Below are 14,177 nucleotides of genomic sequence, written 5' to 3'. Positions count from 1 at the left end.
ACGTTGATGTCATGCCTTGTACAATGGTGACTTTCAGGATTGCGCGACCCTGTGAATGTTCATTCCTTTATTTAGCTACCGCTAAATTGTTGATAATAGGTGAAGTCCAGTTTAAATAACAGTGCAGCAGTGTTCCAGGTGATAAGTTGTGGCAGGTGTGTGTGCACATACTGTGAATTTTTGGTGAAATAATTCTTCTGGGAACATGATTCATCTTTCTCTCTGAAAATCAGGCCATGTCAATCCAATTAATCCATTCAAAATCAGATTTAAGTCACTGCCCTTGTACTTCGGGTTTGCAGAGTCCTTTCTCATGAATTGTTCTTAGAAAACCAGGTGGGTGTGGGCTGGCTTTCCCATGTTATAGATGAGGGATGAGTTCATAAAGCCCGACAGTTGAGGACCACGGAGCTGTGTGGTGGCAGGCCAGGCCCGTAAGTGGAAGTGTCCTCTTTCTAGATATACCTGTCTGTCTGGTCTCTAAAGGGGATCGGTTACATGACTCTCTTACCAGTTAGATGTACTGGTGCCCGGCATTGATGGGTGAAAGCAGTTCAACTCTCTAGTAAGCTTTGGTAGTGTAGGGTACTTGGCAAACCCCCTGAAAAAAAGGAGCATGGCACTTGTAAGACAGACCCAGAGCTGGGTCTTCAGTCAGCCTTTACGGGCTGCTAGATAGCGTCTTCAGTTTACATTATTCTTAGGGGCTGCTCACCCACTGACTGTCAGCTGCATAGCTTTTGGAATAGTCTGGAAAGTGCATATCTGGAATTTTAGGATTACTTGGTGGAACACATGCCAGTGTAATACAGTGTAATACATGCTCAGAGGTTGTCCTCTGTCCTGGATGGACGTGTTATCCTGTTAGCTTGCTTTGTGATCTAGGTATTTTCAGCTTCAAGTAACAGAAAGTCCTGACTCAACCAGCTCAAACAATGAAGAAGGAGTTATGTCACCTAACAAGAAGCCAGGAGGCAGGGTGGTGCTGGTTGGGTTTGCTGAGCAGTGGGCATCGGCAGCCAGGCCCTTCCCACTTGTCTGGCTGCTGCCGCCGCTGCGCCCCCCACCCCACCCAGCCCCAGCGCGCTCGCTGCCTGGTGAGCATCCGTGGGCAGGTGAAGCGCCTTCCTCCTGGGCCCCTTTCTCAGGAGCACCCCCCAGTGACTTCCCCTTACGCCTCACTTCAGAATGGGTCCGTCTCAGCCTGAACCCCTCCCGGGCCTCGGGCGTGGTGGGGCCGCTAGGCTTGGGAGGGTGCTCCCTGCGTGGCGCAGGCTTTGGCTTTGAGGTGGGCGGGTGGAAGGGGAGGGAGGGCAGGCTGGCTGCAGGGTGCCCACAGCTCGTCACCTGCGCCCAGTGCGCAGTGAGAGGCCCGGACGGCGTTTCTGGACGTGCAGTCCTGGAACCAGCAGAATCAGCACCACCTGGAAACCTGTTAGGCCGGTTCCCAGACCCCACCCGGCCCGGCTTCTGAATCAGAAGCTCCGGGGCGGGGTCTGCGAGCTGTTTTCACAGCCCTCCGGATGATTCTGGAGCGGAGAGGTCCAGCCGAGGCCTCCGAGAAGGCACATTTCAAGACACACTTTTGGTTGAAGGTGGAATGATGGGCAGCGGAGGCGGTCTCGGAGGTGAAGCTGGGAGGCCGCCTGCGCTCAGCGCACCGGCCGCCCGGTGGGCGCAAACCTCTGATACCTGCACGCCCTTCATGGTGCCAGCCTTCGCCGGCAGATGCGGCTCTCCTAGACGAGTGCTGTCCCGGTGATGGGCAGGGCGGGCCCCCCACCCGGGCCCACCGCGTCCCCGCAGGCCGTCGAGCTCGGCTTCCCGGGAGGAGGGAGGAGCTTTCTTGGGGATAATTCATTCATTATAAGGGAAGTGAGTCTGGCAGAAAACCTTGGCCCAGTAACAGAAAGTCTCAGTTATGGGAGGGGAGTGGCCACCGGCGGTAACAGGGTGTGTGTGAGCGCGGGTCTGCCTCCTGGCCCAGCTCCTTCTGGGCACGTGGCTCTGTGTGTGTGTGTGTGTGTGTGTGTGTGTGTGTGTGTGTGTGTGTGTGTGTGTGTGTGTGAGAGAGAGGGGGGCGGGGGGAAGAGCGTGAGCACGCGACTGGCGGGGGGGGGGGTGGGGGTTGTTGGGGCAGGAGGATATTAAGTAAAAACGGAGAAATGTTCTAAGTACTCTGAGGACCTGGGGTGGGCGGGAGCGGCAGGGCGCCGCCCACTCTGGGGGGCACCTGGCCATCCCGCCTCACACCCCAGCCGCGGTCAGGGATGGGACCCTCGGGTCGGGGGAGCTGGAGAGAAGGCGATGGCTGGGGCCGGGGCCTGGGGCGGCTGAGCCTTGGGAGGCGGGAGGCCTCCCCCGACCAGACCAGACAGGGATTCCCGGGGCTCTTTCGGGGCGCAGTGGGGGCGTTTCCCAGCGAAGGGGGCCGGAGGCGGAAGCCCGAGCTGCTGCGTGCTGTGCTCGCTTCCTAGGGCGGCCATGACAAAGGACTTAGCGGTAGCTTGAAGCAACAGATTTCTTCTCAGTCCTGGAGGCCAGGAGTCAGAGCAGCGCCGCTCCGCCTCGGGAACCGCAGGGACTCCCTCCCTGCCCCTCTTAGCTTCTGCTGCTTGGCCGTGAGCGTCGCCACTCCGGCCTGCAGCTGCGTCCCCCGGCTCCGCCTGTGCCCCGCGTGCCTGCTCCCTGCGCTGTCTCCGGATCTGCCCATGGCTGTCCTTGGACAGCAGCATGCAGTCAGCGGTCCGTCCTACCCCCGTATGCCCTGATCTTAACTCGTCCTGTCTGCAGCGACCCTGTTTCCAGTAAGGTCACATTTCGAGGTCCTGGCGGCTAGGACGTCAGCGTGCCATCTTGGGGGGGACACACACACACACAGTTCAATCTGTTATGTACAGAGGCTCATTTGTGAGCCTTTCTAGGGTCTCCTCACCCACGTCCCCTGCCCTCCCCTGACTCTGGGGCTCCTAGGAAGTAGCTGGTGTTGGGCTGGGCGTTTGCATTCTGAGAGCTGCACTTACAGTTATGCAGCTGTATCTGTAAGAGCACATACATGGGAATTCTTTATTTTTTTTACACCAAATTGTGGACACCAGGGACAAGTTTTTTTTTATAATTTTTTTTAATTCGGTGGAAATAAGTGGGAAGGTGGAAGAATATTTCTGTATACACCGAAGCTTAGCAAATAGGCAAAGCCTTGCAATCAAACGACAGTCCTTAGGTTAGAATTCAGAAAAACACAACTGCTGAAACTGCTGCCAGTCCGTGTGTGCTGTGTTGGGGTGTGTGGACGTATCTTAAACAGGTTTCATTCCCAGTTTAAACCCAGCAAGTGAATCCGTGTGGGTTGACCCACGTGCTGAAGTAGATCCTTGTGTGAGCCATTCATCAGTTTGAAGGGAGAATCCTTTTGTTGTTCTCTGGAAATGCTTGAATCAGTATGAGTCTTTTTCTGCCTTCATACACTTGGACTGCAATTATCCAGGTGTCTGAGAGTGCCAACAGTGAGGCGTTGGTGCTGGTACTGTAGATTTTAATAATTCATCTAGCAGTCTACTTTCAGGTGGATGGATGTTCCATCCAAATTGCCTGTTGGTTTGACTTTCATGTAACTTTAATTAGTAGATTAATGCTTTGGGAACATCTGATCTGTGATCTTGAAATTGGTTACGGTTGGCGTAATTCACGGGTAATTAGGCGCCTTTGCAGCGACTCCTCCAGTCATTAGAGGGCCGGGGTAATTTGAGGTTGAAATGTGAGAATGAGGTGGAGAAAGCCCTTGTGCTCTATCCCTTAATCTTTTAATCCATTTAACCTGGTTTGTAAATTCAGGCTTCCTTTTAATTTGAGATATATTTAGGTAGCTGGGAAGAGGTTTCCTTAATTCATCACATTTAGACCATAATTAAGGGAGGTAGGTTATTCCTAATTGCCTAAACTCCTTAAAGTTACCTTGGGTACAGAAAGAATCCATCAAAAATGTGTTGCTCCCTGTTGGAAACCGAAATTCCAGGTTGAAAAAGTGAGCTGACAACCAGAAGAAACAGGCATGACAAAAACAAAACCTAGTTCGGAAGTATGTTTGTGGCATGTGGTGTAGAGTTCGTGGACCCACACCTATCAAGTAACCTGGTCTCTTGCTGAGTTTAAGGAGCATCTCTCACTAAATGCACACTATTTACATTTTCTTTTTATTTCTGCTTTTGGGGGCTCATGGGGAAACTGGAGGAGAGAGATGCTTCCGGAGACCTGCACACCTGTAATATTGACTAATGAAAGGAGGGAAGGGGGAAGTAAATGGAATAAGAAACTGGGACAAGAAAAAAAAAAAAAAACCCCAGCTAGATAGAGGGTCTGGATTGCGTGCATTTTTGGGTCTGTGCCCTCCTTGAAACTTGGAATTTTGATCAGGTAGATGGTGGTTATAGGTGTTAATGTCATGAAATTAAATCTTCAGTCTTTTGTATTGTTTTCTTAGTGACCTATGTCAGTTTTCTATTCCTCTATAAGTAAAATCCTTCAGGTGGTTGGTAAAAATCACTTTATTACTGTTTAGCAACAACTTTAAATATGTTGTCACACTAGTCATTTTATTCCAATTTGTATAGTTTGCATTTTTTTGACATAGTAAAAGCTCTCCGTACACATTTAATATAGTTTATCTCTGTGTTACTTTTTAGTAGTACAGTTGGTCTCTGACTTAGGATAGTTCAGTTTACAATTTTTCCACTTTACATTCAGTAGGAATTGTATTTGGAGTTTTTAATTTTTGTCTTTTCCTAGGCTAGTGATAGGAGGTGGGATCCGATTTCATGATGCTGGGTGGGGTGGCCGTAGCTCCCATCAGCTTCGCCATCACAAGGGGAAATAGCTGATACACTGACAGCCATTCTGCTCCCCACTTTCAGTGGAGTATTCCATCAATTATATGAGATACTGAATACTTTATTATCAAGTAGACTTTGTTGTTACATGACTTTGCTTAACTGTAGGCTAATGCAAGTGTTCTGAGCACCTTTAAAGTAGGCTAGGCTAAGCGATCTCTGGTGTTTGGTGGGTTTGGTGTATTAAATGCGTTTTTAACTTATCATGGGTTTGTCTGGATGTAGCCTCATGGTGAACTGAACATCTGTACTTCTGTACTTTTTTTTTTAAAACATTTCTTTTTGGTTTCCCAAATAAGGATTCTCAGTATCTGAAAATTACTTAGGCCATTATAGTATGTAAGCCTTCTGAACTTACGTAGCTTTTGGAGTATTTCCCTGTAATGTCTAGTTTTAGATGTGTTTGGTGGTGCTCAGCGCATGTCATTTCTACTGTAAAATAGAAACTTGATGAAGACTTTAGCAAACTTAGTATAGTAAGTAAATATTTAGCTTTTATTTCTTATGAAAAGACCTGAAAAGTTAAGTCATTTCTGGTCTTCAGGGAGGAGGGCTGGGGGGCAGGTCGATGTGACCATTTGACGTTGTGGATGCCACTGCACACCGGTTGTCAGACCGGCCCGCTGCCCTTGGAGCTGTGACCTCCAGAGGGGGTGTCTCATTCAGAATTTGTACGAAAGCACCATATGGGCAAGTCCTGAACTTGGCTCTGCTTGCTACAGTTTTTATTATACTGCGCATTATTCCTTTTGTAGCCTTAAAAATTAACTTAGACATTAATTAGACTGTGAATTTTTTAAGCATGCTTTGGCATACTGGTTTTCCTGAGCACTTTCCAGTGTAAAGCACATGGCTTTGTGTTCGCATTTGGTCCATAACCTTGTAAAGGAGGCCCCATCTGGAAAATGGGGTAAGGACACCAAGATTCTGTGTATAGGGAACTGACGTTTGTTGAACATTTCCGGTGGTTTTCATAAGTATCATCGTGTTTAAGTCACACCTCCCAGGAGGACGTGGCTGTCTCTCCATCCCGCCCCCAGAGGTCTGGGTTCTCCCGCAGCCGAGGGGAGTGGAGCTGAGATGGGAGTCCAGCTGTCAGACCACCAGACTTTGGGTTTCTCCCATCTACAGGTGTGATGTCAATGATTAATAGAATTAGAACATTCTCACTTGCTCTCGTTTCTGTCTTCCTTCTATAGTTTCCTTCTATTCTAAGATGAGTAGAACAAGAAAAACAAGATGGAATAGTGCCATTTATTTACATGTATTGAAATGTTAATCCATGTAAACTGGGAAAATGCAGCATTGAGTTATGGGAACTTTAACCTAACGTTTAAAAGAACAGTGAAAAAATACATAATTTAGCCCAAGGGAAATGATCCAATATCCACCGTGATGGTGACTTACAAATTAGCCTGTTGTTTGGATTGTAGGTAATTCTTAATAATTAAATGTGTAGTATTATTTTTCTCTTGAGTTCACCCTGGATTAAAAATAGAGGGAGTTTTGCTGAAGCTCTGTGTTTTTATCCACCCTTATTCTTTACATTTTACAAATTTTAATGATGTTTCGGCTGGAGATGTTTTCAACGACTATTTTGAATAGTCATTAATAAATGACTTTTAATAGGCATTAATAGATGTGCTCAAAACTTTGCTTAAATTATTGTTTGAATTTTAAGGTTATGCATAAAATAGCTCAAATTTTCTAAATTGTACCTGGGGAAAATGACTATTCTGCTGTACTCAAGATAACATGCCAGTAATAGGAAGCTGGTATTTCATATTTCTGGAAAGCCCTGAAATGTGCTGGTTAAACTAGGACGTTATGAATGCAGGATCTGCTCTTAAGGATTGTGCATCATTTTAAGGGAAGGAACACACGACTTTGAGGACACATGGATTAATGTGTGTTTATGCCCTGGGCTGTCAGCTTAGTTCTTTTTATTTACATCTTCCCTGGGCTTCCTATGACTTAGGGCTGGTGGGGGAGGAACAGAGAAAGTGTGACGCGGTAGGTTGAGGAGTTGTGGTTGGGAGTGGAGGAGACAGCTGGGAAGAGGGGCCAGGATGGTAAGCCAAGAGCCAGGGTCATGGCCCTGCCCTTCTGTCAGCACCCTGGTGGTGTGGGCAGAGCTCTGAAGTAAGATGTGAGTTCAGGCAGAAACGGGGATGAGGACATTTTCCCAACCCTCCAGGTAGGGTTGAAGCTGTGCTTGGAGCCAGAGCATCTGGGTTTGGATCTGACTTATTATCTGACCTGTTAGCAAGTTGCCAGAACTCTCCTTGCCTCAGTTTCCCCTTCTCTCAAATGTGGGTGTTATGAATAATACCTCCTGCAGAGTTTGTTGTAAGAAGTAAGTACAGTATGGTATTTGGAACAGTGCCGTCCGTGTAAGAGCTCCAGTCTTATCTGCTCCGAGGTGGAGACGGTCATCCTCGTTTTAGTTGTGGCTGCCTCTGATACCAAGGGATTCTGCCCTGACTGCGCCCGTCCCTTCTCCAGGGCAGCATGCTTTTTAAAGGAATGGTTGCATTTGAGAAGTCAGCACTAGAGCAGCTAAGGCCCCGGGCTCAGAGCCTGAACCCTGTCTGTGTGGCTTTACCAGCTGTGAGATCTCGAGCCTCAGTTTTCTCATCTGTGAAACTGGGACAGTCACGGGATCAAGTGAGGCTTAAAGGGGTTCTGTGTAAGAGGCTCTTCAGCACTGAATATGCAGCACGTATCAGAGTGTGTGCATACTTCAAAGACATTATACTATGTGTCTTAATAAAGAGCAGACTGTTTTACAAAGACATACTTAAAATGATATTCATCTTTCTATGGTGAGAAAAAATTAGGAACAAGCTAATTTATATTGGGAAAGAATTAGAAACAGCATATGTGTCCAACAGTACATCCGTATAGGTTGCCGTGAAATGTTTGCAAGAGAAAGAGGTTCATGATAGTGAATTTTTAATACAAAAAAATTACAGATGGATGTTAACTAGATGTATTATGCTACTTATTTTGCAATATATACAAATATCAAGTCAATGTGTTGTACACGTGAAACTAATATAATGTTATGTCAGTTGTGCTTCAGTCATGGAGTCGTCTATCTTGGATGGTGATGTTGGCTGAGTGGGTCTGCGCCAGGTGCTGGGATAAGCTTCCTGGTGTCTTACTGTGTTGTTCTTGTGTCAGCTCCCGGGCCTGCTGTCCCAAAGGCAGAACTGCCTGTGTGACGCTGGGCAGAGGCACTTGTGTCGTCCGGAGGAATATATTTGAAGTTGTTACATGTTTTCATTTGGTAGTGAAATGTTATTTTTGGTTTTGCATATTATACTAGAAGGTCCCTTAAAAATTAAGGCACCCTGGCTTAGGGAAACTCACAGTGAAGAGGGGAAACAGACTAAGTAGCCAACCATGGTCCCTGATCGCAGCTCAGCAGCCCGGGAGAGCCCCTCCCGAATGTGGTTCCCTCCAGTTGCCGAACTGTTTGGTGACCGGGAGCTGGGTTTCAGAGGGGCGGGACAGCTCGTGGCCTCGGGGGAGGGCAGTGCTCTGAACCCGCCAGCTGTCTGTCCTGTCCTTGCTCCATCCTGGGGATGTGTGAGGGGCACCAGGGTGGGGGTGGCAGCTCTTTATCAGATGGGCCTGTTAGAGGATGTGGCTGTGCCTTAGGTTAGGGAGTGGATGCTGCCCTGGCCAGAGAAGGAGCTTGAAGCTGACCTTGCCCTGAGGACCAGCGGGGCCCCGGGCTCTGGGTGCGTGGAAGAGAAGACCATTTGGAGTCAGGGTGTCATAGGCTTTGGATTTAATGGATAGGAATTCTTTAGAATGATATCAAATAATGCTTGGCTAGAAGCTGAGCCTGAAATACAGTTTTAAAAAACTGTAAATCACTTAAAAAGCATTTAAATCACTGAATGCTTTACCTAAGCAGAATTTTCTGTAGAAGTCAGGTCGACAAATGATAGACCCAGGCTGCCTTGTTACCCTGGGGTTGGGGAGGCTCCCCGAGGCACAGGGGTATTTTTCTTTCAAGACCATCATTCATTCATTCTCAGGAATGCCCATCTCACCTTCAGCTGGGGCCGCCCTCCCCTAGCTCCCGAGGCAGCGCGCAGTCAGCCTGAGTCAGCCGCATCTGCGGATGTGCGTGCGGGGACCAGGGCCGTGTCACGGTTGTCCCCTCACTTTTGCCCGGGACTGATTGGAGATTGGACATTATGAGGACGGTTTTGAAGGGACACTCTTGGGGACTTGGAGGAACATTTTCCCCACGTACCGAGAGCGCTGCTGAGGCTGTGATGCCGGGTGGGAAGTTTCCACGAGCCCCGCGGTGTCCCTGAGCTGCTGAACCAGACAGACTGCCAGGGACTGTGTGCTCTGGGACGATGGGTCCTGTGAGTCACGGGAGAGAAACGCTCCTGTTTTACCTTGTTTCAAGTTCGGCTTCGTGCTGCCTGAAGCTGAAAACATCCTGTTAGACCTGTGTTTTAGGTGTCTCTTCTCCAGCCCCTGAGATAAACAGATCACAAACCCGAGACTCTCTCCCAGTTTGAAACTTTTTGCTCCATAGAATCGTCTGCCTAGAGAGTTAATTTGATTAAATTAGGCCTTATATTTTGTTATCCATGTTTTTAAAGATGTATTTTTGAAGTCTGTATCTCAGAGCATTTTCCACGCTATAGTTTGAAACACGTCTGCTGATGCCTACGTGTCCTGTTCTATAAAAGAAAGTTAACTTGGGCATTGAACTCACAGCCTTGAAATTAGAAAGTGATGACAAACATCAGTGCCTGGATCTTTATCACAGGCTTTGCTCTTTTCCACTTTTTACCATTTCATCTGTGTTCCCAGAGATGCCTCTCAAGATGCAGAAATTTCTTCTCCTGACACATTTCAAACGTAAAGGAAATGTGGACGCATTGCAGAATGCACACACAGCACCGTATTTCCTAGATGCAGCTTCTGTTGGCATCCTTAAAGCTTTTGATAGCAGAGGCCAGTGTTTAACCATTTCGAAGTTGCTGGCTAAATTAAAAAAACACTGTGTTGCCTTCCCTGCCTTTTCATGTTTTCAGATTTAAGGCAAAGCTCCTTTTCTGTTTGCCTGCCGTTCTCCAAGTCTGTGTAAGTTTGAGGGGGCGGCTGGGAGAGGAGAGAGGAGGGAGAGCATCTTGCTTTATCCACGCGCCCTGCTCAGTGGGTCCTGGGCAGAGACAGGGTCCCCGGGAGCCTGTGCAGGAAGCCCTTTCCCTCCAGCCCTTGATCATCTTTTGCCCAAAGAGGGCGAGGGAGATGGTGAGAGGCCCTGCCCTGCTCGGAGGCGTTCCTCAAAGTCCACTCTGGACAGAGAAGCAAGGTTGCAGCCGCAGAACCGGGCCCAGGCCAGCTTTCCCGCCCCTCTCTCTTGTTTCCGGCTCATTTGAAATGAGCCGGCTCCCTCTCTCCCTCCCGCCCCTTGCTCTTGTTTCCGGCTGCTTCATTTGAAATCTCGGAGCATGTGTGTTACTGAATTGGTTCGTAAAAATGGTTTCTGCAGGATTCTCAAAGAGAGGCTGCTCATTCTTTAGTATGGGTATTGCACAGCATACATGGGCATTGCCCTATGTGAGAGAGAGAAGCGTGTGTGTATTTTTGAGGTGGGTAAGGAGGTAGACGGTGAATACGGTCCTTTTAAACTCTGTCTTCACAAGATGCAAATTATTTCCTGCCTTCGTGTGTATGCAGAGTGCAAAGCAAGGAAGAGTTGAATCGCCGTGGTCCCCTGGGGCCCCGGGATCTTCTTGCTCGCTCCTTCTGGGGGAGGCTGGGGCTCCCCCTTGGCCTCCTGCTTTCCTCTTTCAGTCACTTTGGAAACTAATAGAAGCTGGAAATCAAGAAGTTGCCATTTGGAAGTTTGCACAGCATATGCAAGAGAGTCTTTCCAAACTTTGCAGTTGTATCAGCTGGGAGCTTTTGCCAGCCCTTCTTAAAAAAAAAAAAAAAGCCCTCTGGAGTTCAGAGAAATGTCCCAGGCCTGCACAGCCAGCCCAGTTCTGCGTTGTAGTGTGGCAGCCTGCACTGTTACTGTTGTCTTTCTCTTGGAATGCAGTTTTAGTAGAGAACTTGGGCTGCCTCTGACTTTCCAAAAACCTTTATCTGGCTTATCTTAGCCGTTTTTTCTTTCTTCTGTGAGTAATGATATTTAGGGCTGGGCCAGGCCTAAAGGCACTGTTTTGTGGCTCTGAGACTACGCCTTATGCCTTGTGAGCATTGGTCCCTTTCCCAGGGTGGTGATGCGGAGATGCAGATGCTGGAGTCCCTGCAGGCCCCTGGGAGGTGTGGCAACCGCCAGCGCCTGCCGCCCCCTCAGCTCCTACTACCGGGCCCAGGCCCGTCCTCTGGAGTCTCAGACCTGATGGGAGTGAAGAGGTCAGTCCTGCTATAGTGTCCTCTACGCTTGATAGGTTATTCAGCCTCAGCTTGACCTCTCCTGGTGATGGGGAGCGCACCTCCTCCGAGGCTGACTTCCCATGGTTGAGGGTCTCATTGCTGGGCTGTCCTGAGCTGGGTTTCCATCCACTGGCTTGGCCTCCACCAGCTGCGTCCACGCAGAGCAAGGCAGCCCTGTCTGCTGGAGGACAGAGTTGTTCACGGACTTCAGAGAAAGTCGTCAGATCTCATCTCTTGGTTGAATATCTCTAGGCTAAACTATTCCTCATTGTTTTTCAGCTCTGGTGTTAACTCGATCAGAACTTTTTTTGAGAGTTTGGCCGGTCCTGGATAAAGGGATCTAGTTGAGATCCGAATGGTGCCACATTGAGAGAACTCATTTTTGCCTGGACTCTCTTTGTTCTGATGAAGCCTAAGAATTTCATTAGCACCTCTGCAGTCTCTTCCCACTTAGACCACGTTGGTCTTATGGCCAGATGAAAACAGAAACAAATGCAAAACTAGACAAAAGCCTTTAAGCCTGTCTTTTTCTTGTATCCTTTTTCTTCTTTTTGCCAGTTCTCTTTCTTAATATATTCTTAGGTAGTCAACTGCCCTCTTAAAAAAAATAAAAACAATTTAAGTATTTACATTGGGTCTTATAAGGTTTCATCCTGTTGGTTTAGCCTGTTGAGCCCAAAGAAAATCACACACACACACACACACACACACACACACACACACACACACACACACACAGAGGCACTTTTTCCCCCTAGCTGTGAAAGTTGAGTCCCAAATGACCATGTGACTTAGACTCCTCTCTCTCCCCAGACCTCATTTAATATGACAGGATAGAAATTTAAAAGGTAGAAAAAGCCCACAGTATACAAGTGTTTGGGGGAGGAGTTGCCAGTTGATAAGAAATTTCTAAAAAAATCCAGGAAGATTGAAAATAGATGAAATGGTGACTGGTGAAGGACACCAAGAAAAGCCTACAACCTGGCTCTGAAGTTATCCGCTGAGTTTACTGTGGGTCTTCAAAACAGCAAGGAGAAAAGGATGATTCTTGAAGGCTTCTCTTGGGAGGCATTGGAAACCAGTGGGGACCAGATCGGCTCACTAGTGAAGACACCACAGGGGGACTTCTGGTCAACCCGTGCAGGAGCGGTAATGAGGACATGGGACTTAGGGTGCCCACCTCACGCGGTTGAAAGTATTAAATAGTATGTGCATAACATCCACTGTGTTTTCCTGGGGCGTGGTAAGCGCTGTCCGTGGGTGTGTGCAGATGTCACTGCTGATCTTAGTATCCCTGTGTCTGCTCTGCTCCCGAGGGAAGTGGTGTATTAGGGCCAGGATCAGCTTCGTGAGACAATCTCAGTGGTGTAAACAGGATAGCAGTGGGGTAAACAGGACAGCCGCTCGGCTTTAGGCTGCGTATCTGAGAGCCCAGTGGGCAGGTCAGGGCTGATATGATGGTTCCATGTTGTGGGTCCCTTTCGTATCTGTCCCATGGAGGAGGAAGGTGCTGCAGTAGCTTTTGGCTACCCCCTCCCCCAGGTCACTTGCTGGAGGTAGTCCCCCGATTTCAACACGCATCTCATTTCCAGAACTTAGTCATGTGACTGCATCTCAGTTGCAGGATAGGCTGGGGAAAGGAGTCTTCTACAGCCATATGCCTAGTTAAGCTTTTCTTTTAAGGAGGAAGGATAAAACAGCTGTTGGTAGCCAGCATCTTGTTGTAAATTTTTGTCAGTAACCAAATCCCAAACTTATGGAATATAAGATTGATTTCACCTCTTTGGGACAGCACACAAAGCTTCATTGACATATTAACTTACAAGTTGGTTGATTTATGAGCTATGTGTTAAGCCACGCATTAAACCACAGAAGCTTTTAATATGGCTGAAATTCATTTAAATGAGCTCCCCTGAAAAAGTTCATTTGAGCATTACTTTTGAAGGGAGCTGCTGGTAAGGACCATACTGGAGATGACTAAGATGGTCTTGTGAAGCTGGTATCAGTTACACTGTCCTCCTGGTATGAAGGCAGTCTGAACAGATGGCTTGGACTGACAGGTGCTTACAGTGGTCCATGGTTGTTAACTTCGTGTGATTTGGTCCTCTGCCCTGGGAGTGCTCTGCGTATCCATCATCTCTCCTGGGAAATCCGCATCTTAGATTTTTCACGTTATTCCCGTGTGTTAGGAGGATGACCATGGGGTCCATGACCCTGTTCCTAGAGATGAAATTTCTAGAAACCCAGTTACTACAAAGTCTCATCTTGCAGGATGTTCTTTTTTTTTTTTTTCCCCAGCCTTCCTGGTTATGTTTATTTCTCTTGACCCAAATACTTGAGATTTATTTTTAGTTGGAAAAACTCAGAGATGCCTCAAGATTAATCTTAAACTCTATATACTGTATATTGAAGCTGAAGACCTAATTTCATTTTCTTACAGTTAACTCAAAAAGTACTTTCTCACTTAGGAAATTTCTCAGGAACTGTTAACACGTAGCAAATGTTCATGTGATGTTTTCCATTGCTATAACTTTCTTGTTCAGTTCACTTTTTCCCTTACAGCTTTTTAGAGTGCAAGGAAATTTTCACATTTCAGGGACTTGGTTATTATTCCTTCTTGCTCCTGGAGCATAATGTAGCTTTTAAATGTAAGTCGGGACAGGACTAACCATGTTAAGTCGGGTAGACTGGAGTAGGCTAAGTGGCGCAAATGGACAGCTATTTAAAACACAGCAAAATAAGTAGATTCTGTCTCAGTGACTGCCGTTTTCAAATTCAGTCACTGTTTATACTAAATTCTATTTAAAGCAAGTACTAGGATATAGCTTTGAAAGAATTGTTAGGATATATATAGGATAAACCTAA

At 47.4% G+C, this 14,177-nt stretch overlaps 1 protein-coding gene across 1 annotated transcript in view; it reads left to right on the top strand.

Annotated features, from left to right (window-relative positions):
* TMEM131L (transmembrane 131 like) overlaps positions 1–14,177 on the top strand; it is a 174,238-nt gene that overhangs the window by 24,689 nt on the left and 135,372 nt on the right.

This window comes from Odocoileus virginianus, chromosome 12 (genome assembly GCF_023699985.2).
Source record: "Odocoileus virginianus isolate 20LAN1187 ecotype Illinois chromosome 12, Ovbor_1.2, whole genome shotgun sequence".
NCBI classification, from domain to species: Eukaryota; Metazoa; Chordata; class Mammalia; order Artiodactyla; family Cervidae; genus Odocoileus; species Odocoileus virginianus.
This window is presented reverse-complemented; position numbering and strand designations above follow the sequence as displayed.